Source organism: Octopus bimaculoides, chromosome 11, assembly GCF_001194135.2.
Source record: "Octopus bimaculoides isolate UCB-OBI-ISO-001 chromosome 11, ASM119413v2, whole genome shotgun sequence".
Taxonomy (NCBI): domain Eukaryota; kingdom Metazoa; phylum Mollusca; class Cephalopoda; order Octopoda; family Octopodidae; genus Octopus; species Octopus bimaculoides.
The window spans coordinates 18,215,988-18,225,078 of NC_068991.1; the positions used below are offsets into that span (position 1 = coordinate 18,215,988).

A 9,091-nucleotide genomic window follows, 5' to 3' on the forward strand; every position below is an offset into this window, starting at 1 on the left:
ATATATATATATATATATATATATATATATATATATACATACATACATATATACATACACACACACATATATATATATGCACACACATACATACACACAAACAAAAATTGGTTCTTAACGAATACATTACCTGCTCTAAAATAAAATCCAATTTTGTATGTGGCTATTATTACTATTAATACTGTTACAGTTATTTAGTAGTATATATTATAATAAATGTTATTAGTATTATAACAATACTAATAACAACATATTATTACTATTGTTATGGTTGTGTCAATGTGTATGCAGATATATATCAATGTGTGTGTATATACACATATATGTATGTGTGTGTGTGTTTGTTTTGCTTCTTGTTTCACGTCTTCTTTCCTTATATATCCTTGAGTTGTTGATTTCTGGGCCTTTTTCCCCCCTTCTTAAAAAATATGTATATATATGTATATATAAATATATAACAAATTTAAAAGGTCTAAAATGATGTATTATAAAAAAGGAGGGGGATAGTTTTTTTGTTGTTGTTGTTGTTTCGTGTCTTTTACTTTTTTGTTTTTGTTTATGTTCGTTTCGGCTGTTTTTTTCTTTTCGCTTTGCTTGTTTTTTTTGTTTTTGTTCGTTTTAGCTTTTCCCCCAAGTTGTTATCAAAGCTAAAAGATAAGCCAACTTTGACTGACGTCAGCTGTCTTTACATCTCGTTCTAATCTCGTCATCTCTCGCCATTTCAGGGTTAGCCTGCTCGCTCTTCGCTTTCTTCTAGTGGAAGTGAGGGAGGAAAGGAAAGAGAGAGAGTGAAATAGAGGGGATGAAAGAGAGAGAGACAGAAATATGGGGGAGGATAAGAGAGAGTGTTAATAGAGAAAGCGAATGCAAGGATTAGGGAAGGAAGAGACGGGGAGGAGAGTAAGAGAAAAGGAAAGAGTGAAATAGAGGGGATGAAAGAGAGAGAAATATGGGGGGAAGGACGAGGGAGAGTGTTAATAGAGAAAGATAATGTAAGGATTAGGGAAGAAAGAGACGGGGAGGAGAGTAAGAGAAAGGGAAAATAAATATTAGAGAAGGTAAGTAGAGTAACAGGGAAGGGGTATAAATATTTGAGAGGGGTGTAATAGAAAGGGGTATAAATGTTAGAGAGGGAAAGTAGAGTGGAAGGAAAAGGAATAAATGCTAGAGAGGGAACATAGAGATATAAAAGGGTAAGAGCAAAGGGAAATGTTAGGGAGGGGGCACAATAAAAATGGTGAGTAATAGAGCGAAAGAAATATTAGAGCGGAGAACAGGAGTGATAAATAAAGATAGTAGTGAGTGTGAAAGAGAGAGAGAGAATAAAGGTGGAGAGAAAGAAGATTAAGAGAGTGTGCATGCAGGGGTGGGGGAGACGTGTTTTACTATTTAAAAGACCTTGATAGCACGGCAACCAATATACTACCAAGGCCAGCGACTGCTAAACTCTTAGCTGTCGTAAAAGCAATTTTAAAGATTTGACTGCACTCGTTACGAAACCAATGGTAAAAAAAAAAATTAAAAGAGGAAGCCTATATTTTGTGAATCGCTATTAGAAACAGCAGCCTGTTATCCCTTAAATCAAACAATAACGACTTTAAAAATGAAAATAAATCGAAGAATATATTGGATGTTGTAGTTCCTAACAGGACATAGTATTTTATGTATACTCAAAAAGATGAGCTGGTCACGGCTGGAACGTCTTTGGTAGATTAGTGCTAATTATGATGGCTAGGCAGACGACTACTAAACTACAAACTGTCATAAAAACATGCGATTCGATGACGTTCGTTAAGAAGCAGATCGAAACGAAAGAAGTGATACAGTAAGAGGGTGTTAACTATTGGGAAAGGGGAAAAGGACGAGTGTGTGAGAGAAAGAGGAGAGGAGGGAAGGAGAGATCATTTAGTTTAATTGACGAGAATATAAAAGAAAGCAAAGCAGGCTGCTGTGCAGAAAGGGGAGTCACATTTTAAAAGTCCTTGATACCACAGCAACTGAAATCTAAGCAGTCGACAAATAAACTACAAACTACCGTAGAACTGCATTTGACATTTGATCCAACATTCAGGGCGATAGATGAAACGAAGTGAGTAGACAGAGCGAGTAGAAAAGTCGGGGTTGCATCCAAGACCGTTGAAATGAAACGGTGTATAAGTGAGCAGCTAATTGGTAAATTCTTGGGAATAAGCGATGGGAAGGAACGAATTTCTTCTACGGCAGTCATGGGCAGCTTGCGGCTCGTGGGACTTTCTGAATGGCACATCTAACAAAAGATTATCTTTAATTCCTTCTTGGCACCTAATTCTTTTAGTATTGCGACCTGCCTGGTGAGGAACTGTTTCATGGGACCCGCTTCCCGAAAAAGGTTGCCCATACAATGCTCTACGCGATCGCTCGACCTACTAGAAACAGCAGCATTCTATTCGTTAAATAATGCCTAACTGGTCTTTGAAATGGATAAGGATTTTCAGATACACTATCTGAAAAAAAATTGGGATAGTCAAAGAAAAGATGAGTCAATTAAGGGAGTTAACTATCGAGTGAGTGACTTCATAGATGAGCAATGCAGCAAAAGAGACGATGATGAAGGATCAAATAAAAAAAACTAAAGGGGAGTTAACTATGAAACATAAACCAGACAAGAAGATGGGTTGTGCATAGCGAACAAGGGAGTTAACTGGTTAACAAAAAAAAAAAAACAAAGAAAGAAACCAAGGAATTACAACAGAACTTTGAGAGATACAAAGGTATCTTCTTTTTTCATGGCATGGCGGAGGAAAGAATTGTGTCTAGACTTTTCACAATTTCTATCAGACCAGTGTCGTCGATGCTGCTAGTGTTAGTCTTGAACATTTACAAGCTGATGACAACAGGGGAACATATAGTTGGAAATTGGAAATTCGTGACACGCCTGATAATGTAGATACACACACACACACACATATGTATATATATATATAAATACATACACAGACATGACAGGTTTCTTTCAGATTCCATCTACCAGATCTACTCACGAGGCTTTTGTCAGCCCAGGGGTACAGTAGAAGATACTTGCCCAAGGTGCTACGCAGTGGGACTGAACCCAGAACCAAGCGATATAAAAAGAAACTTCTTACCACACAGCTATGCACACACAAACACACACACACATATATATATATATATATATATATATAATTATCTTCTTTTCAGGTACATGACACTGCTGTCCCCCATCCCAGGGTCTCACGGACCCACACCTCCCACATCATCAGAGTTGGCACACTGAACGTCGGCACACTGAAAGGTAGGTCTAGGGAGATTGTTGATATGCTTGAACGGAGATGTGTCGATTTGTGCTACCTCCAAGAAGCAAAGTGGAGAGGAGGTTCCGCTAGGTTCCTCACAGGCAAAAAACACAGATAACTACATTTAATCCATTCATCATTGTTTTAGTACTTTAAAGTGTGGGTTAAGTTTTAATTCAGCAGCAAGGGTTAATGAAGTAAAATAAACTAAGAGAATTTATTGCAGGTATACAGAAAAAACTCGGACATAAAAGAAACACATAAAATGACTTGGATGTACAAGAAACATACCCAATAAGATGTGTATTAAAAGGTAGATGGATTCAGTCATTGAGAATTAAACATCAGCACAATAGAACGCTTGGACGGAACATACTTCAATTTAGAAACATATGTTATTTAATATCTTATCCATTTCAATTCCACAGAGAGCTGGCTAATAATGACAATAAAAAGGAGAAAAGAGAAAGAGATATGGAAAAAGAGGTATAAAGCCATACCTGACAATTATTGTTGTTTGTTCTACAGTCCTGACCATAGCATCAATAAAAAATTATCATTAGAGCATTAACTACAGTAATGCTTGAGAGGGTAAAGGTATTTGACATGCACACACATACAGATATTTGTGTGTGTGTATGTACACATTACACATATACACACACTCATTTATTTATTTATATATATATATATATATATATATATATATATACACACACACACACACACAGATGCAAATGCATGCACAGATAAGGATACACATCACAGAAGGACTAGGTGGAGCAGGAGGATACACATGAATGGAAAGGGTCACTAAAGAAGTCACAGACGTGTGACGAAAGATTTCCAGACAATGGACATAAGATAAAATAAGAACAATAATAAACAAGTGGAGAACAAATACATAGTGTATGTGTTTATTTGGTGAAAGAAAAAAAATGATCATCCCGAAATATAACAGTATCTGTTTCAACACACGATTTCACATCAGGAATCTTACAAAACAAATTCATAAAACACACACACATACACAGCGTGATCATCAGCATCCTCATTCATCATTTTATGTTCACCTTTTTTATGCTAGCATGAGATGAACAGTTCAACAGGATCCACTGTCTTAGTTTTGCTTTAGTTTTTATGGCTGAGTGCCCTTCTTAACACCAACCAGTTTACAGAGTATAGTGGGTGCATCTTTTTTCTGATACCTGCACTACAGAGATTATCTTACTCTCAGCAAAACAAAGAAAAAAGTCCTTTCAAACCCTATTTTTTTTTTTCCCCACAATTCATTAACTTCTTTACAGAGTGTGCTAGGAGCTTTTTTCCATGCTACCAGCAATAGTGAGATAGCCTTGTAAAGACTCTAACACTGAAAGCAAATAGGAGATAGGAGAATGATGGCTTTAGTGATGACTTTCGGTGAGGTGTTGGAAGAAGTTACAGTATTATACAGGAAGAGTGATGACTTTAGGTAAGTTGATTAGAGAAATTACACATGCAGAATAGAACGGATTTATCGTTGAGAGGGATTAGTAGTGGAGAGATTAACAGTAGATGAGACAAGTGGGAACCAGAGCACACTCACAAAGTAACATGCCTAGGAAGGTGAATAGAAGGCAGCTTAGTAACAGAAGACTCAGGGAGAGTGTGTAGAGGTTGCAAGAGTAGAATCCATCTTTTCCCCACTCAAGCATCATGATTCAGGTCAGAGGAAGTAGCAGGATATGAGTAGTAGAGGTAGGGGGGATTCAGCATGCATAGGTCAGGTAACATCATAGAGTGTATAGGAAAACAAAATGACAGTGAGATGGAGAAAATGTATGATATATATAGAGAGAGGGGGGATTTAATATGCACAGGTCAAATGCTTTTGTCTCAATATAGGCCTACAGCTTATTTTATACCCTCAAATTATAGCAGGCATTTTCACAAGCTGCTGCAGAAGGTCAGGTCTTTAGCTGCACCATGTATTGTCAATCAACATCTGATCCTGGATCCCACACTTTTGGAACACCTCAATCCCACTGCTAATTAGATCACTGCAATAACAAAAGTTATCAACTACTACTAGGGAGCCACCTGGACATTTGAGAGAATCTAGTTTCCAAGTGTCCCAAGTGCAGCAGATGCACTAGGGCTCAAATACATACACACATGCGTGTGCTAGCAGGTAAAATGTAAAGATATGGGTGCATGAGGGACAATATTATCAATTAACTGAACTTGAAAAAGTACAAGACAGGAAGTGGAAGCTTAAAAATATTGCAGCTGAAGTTAGAATTAGGCATTTAAATAACATGCTTTTTAATGGAGAAAAGCAAGGCAAAGATTTAGTGTAAAAAAATTTTATGTATACTCGGGCAGCATATTGGTAATTTGGTAAATTTGAAGGACCATTTTCTTTTCCCTATTGCACCCTCTCATGTACATGTCTAACTGAGACCATACTCAAAGGTTTAATGTTGAATGTGTGGAAAATAAATGTTTTGCGCTTGTGGAAAGGGAGGTTTGTTGGTCAATCTTTATATAAGAAATGAGTTTTGGAATGGTGAGAGTTTCTGGATATCAAGAACTAAGAGCTTTGAATTTCTAGAGAGCTTCATATGCATGGCTTTCCAATCTTTTGTCTATAGTGTTTAGAATTTAAAAAGGTGTATACTTTTACATTTGAATGAAACTAAAAACAACATATATTTTAAATTTCAATTCTAACTTCAGGTGCAATTTTTTTAAGCTTCCATTTCTTGTTCTGTATTTGTCCAGGTTCAAATAAATAAGAATAATATCACTTCTGCACCTGCATTTTTCTTGCTAGTTCACTCTTTTTATAGGCAATGCTTTTTACAGCAAAAATATACTATAATTTTATTGAGACATAACCAAAAAAGTATATGTACAGAAGATTCAATTTTTTCAAAGATTAAATTATTCTCAAAAAGTAAATTTTGTAAATTAACAAAAGGTAATTTATGCCAACAAAGACCCTGAAATGAAGAAGAAAAATTCCAACAAAGCAGCAGTAGATTAATTAAATGATGCCAGCTAGAAAGCAATACAGCAAATATGGAGTCAACAAGTTTGAGGCAAAGGGCAAAAACGATTTGATCACATTCGAATTCCTGAGAAACACCATCAACACACTACAAGTTTCTTGGATGCTATGGTACTGGATAAGTATATTTTGAATGTTACAATTTCTGTTTTTTTACATGATGATTTGTCCACACCCTTTTCAATCTTTACAACATGTAAACTGGTTAGGGAGGGAGTGGATTCAGTTCTTATTTCTATAAATAGGTGTTATTCTGAAAGCTGGAAGAAGTGAGAATGCTTTAAAAAGGTGAAATTTTGGGCTGTTATTTCTAGCATGATAAGCAACTACATTGAAGCATCTTTCATTGTTTGCTGGTTTGACAGGCATTTCCACATGCATAGCAGATGCTATTCCAAAAGCTAAGGGTAGGGTTGATTTTAAAAAACAAATCGAAATTTTTGGAAAAATTATTCTTCAGAGATTTGGCTGTTATTTCCTGCAAATTTGTGTGACCATATTAAGACCTTCCTCATTTCGCTTGCTGGTTTGACAAATATATACAAATGTGGAAATGAGGGGAGAAATTTTAAAATCTTCAAAGAGATAAACAAATGATTTGTGGACAGGAGTTGTAGGAGAGGATTATGAAAAACTGCTATTTGTGCAAAATCGTTATCTTTGGTGTTGAAAACATGATTAAAAAAAATTTTGTAACAAAATAAAATTTAAAAAAAGAGAGGGTACATATTCAACACGTCTGACCAAATATCTTTCTCTTTTCAACCCTACATGACCTCTGTTTGTTCACCAATTACTTTACAGAATGCCGGTTGCTTCCACTTGCAAAACAATAGTTAAGTTAGTATTAACAAATTTAATTTAGTGCTCATTAAAAAGGTAATTAAGAATAATTATGTGACAATGAAAAGACAATGTTAGTCAATATCAAATATTATTTTAGTTACTTAATTATTTCAGCAAGTATGGGGGACAACTCCAAGTATTTTCCTATGTTAACAGACATATTAATTAAAATAATATAAGTAAATAACTAATATTGTCTTTTCCTCACTATATAATTATTTGTAATTAGCTCTTTTTTAATGTTCACAACATGACATATGTTAACACTAACTGAACTATTGTTTTTCATATTGATGGCGTTTCTGAGCAATTAATTCTCTAAAATATGCTAATTGTCTCTGCTAACTAGTGTACACCTACTTCATGATACTCTAATCATTATTTGAGAATGTACAGAAATTATAAAAGCAGTACATTGGCACAATCATTAGAGCATCAATCCAAGTGCCTTGTAGTATTTCTTTTGGCCTTTTACATTCTAACTTCAAATCCTGCTAAAATTCACTTTACTTTTCATCCTTTCAGAGTCGATAAAATAAAGCACCAATCAAGTACTACATTTGATGATATCCACTACACAAAGGCTGTACCTTAATGTTAATTTGCTTTCACATTGATACAGCTTCATAGTTGATTTAGTGCACTCAAGGCGGCGAGCTGGCAGAATCGTTAGCACGCCAGGTGAAATGCTAAGCAGTAGTTCATCTGCCGCTACGTTCTAAGTTGACTTTGCCTTTCATCCTTTCAGGGTCGATAAATGAAGTACCAGTTGCATACTGGGGTCAATGTAATCGACTTAATCCCTTCCCACAAATTTGAGGCCTTGTGCTTCCAGTAGAAAGGATTATTATTATTATTATTATTTCCACCGAGGTCGACTTTGCCTTTCATCCTTTCATGGTTAATAAAATAAGTACCAGTTGAACACTGGGTCTATGTAATCAACTAGCCCCCTTCCCCAAAATTGCTGCCCTTGTGGCAAAATTTGAAACCTTTATTATCATCATCATCATCATTATTTTTACTAAGGTGATGAGCTGGCAGAATCATTAGCGCGCCGGGCGAAATGCTTAGAGGTATTTTGTCTGCTGTTACATTCTGAGTTCAAATTCCGCCGAGGTCGACTTTGCCTTTCATCCTTTCGGGATCGATAAATTAAGTACTAGTTACACACTGGGGTCAATGTAATCGACTTAATCCCTTTGTCTGTCCTTGTTTGTCCCCCTCTATGTTTAGCCCCTTGTGAGCAATAAAGAAATAAAAATTGTTAGCGCGCTGGACAAAATGCTTAGCGGTATTTCACCCGTTGGTATGTTCTGAGTTCAAATTCCACCGAGGTTGACTTTACCTTTCATCCTTTCGGGGTCAATAAAATAAGTACCAGTTAAACATTGGGGTCAATGTAATCGACTTATCCCCTCCTCCAAAATTGCTGCCCATGTGGCAAAATTTGAAATCATTATTTTATTATTATTATTGAGAGAACAGCACACACTATCAAAGATGCTGGGGTACAAATATATGAAACCCCAATATATCTCTCAATACTACCTATATGATAAAGGTACTCTAGGCACATGCATCTATTATTATCATAAAAAAATGGCAAGCTGGCAGAATCACTACCATGCCAGACAAAATAATTGGCTTTACATTCAGAATTAAAATTCTGCCAAAGTTGACTTTGTCTTTCACCCTTTCAGGTTTGATAAACTAATTACTATGTAATCAGTTACCCCCTCCCCAAAATTTCAGTCCTTGTGCCCATTCTAGGAAGGATTTCCAATGAGGTTGACTTTGCCTTTCATCCTTTCAGGGTCGATAAATTAAGTACCAGTGAAACACTGGGGTTGATGTAATCAACTAGTCCCCCCCCCCCAAAAAAAAAAAAATTTCA

The 9,091-nt window shown here is 36.0% G+C and overlaps 1 protein-coding gene across 4 annotated transcripts in view; it reads right to left on the bottom strand.

The window, feature by feature from the left end:
• Window positions 1-9,091, bottom strand: part of LOC106867463 (RAC-gamma serine/threonine-protein kinase) — a 70,731-nt gene that overhangs the window by 51,762 nt on the left and 9,878 nt on the right. Inside the window, exon 1 of one of the 4 annotated variants that reach the window (XM_052971553.1) lies at window positions 131-760. The exons of the other annotated variants lie outside the window; for them this stretch is intronic. The gene's annotated coding sequence lies outside the window, so the exon portion shown is untranslated. Of the gene's footprint in view, window positions 1-130; window positions 761-9,091 lie in introns of those variants that run through there. 4 annotated transcript variants of the gene reach the window in all.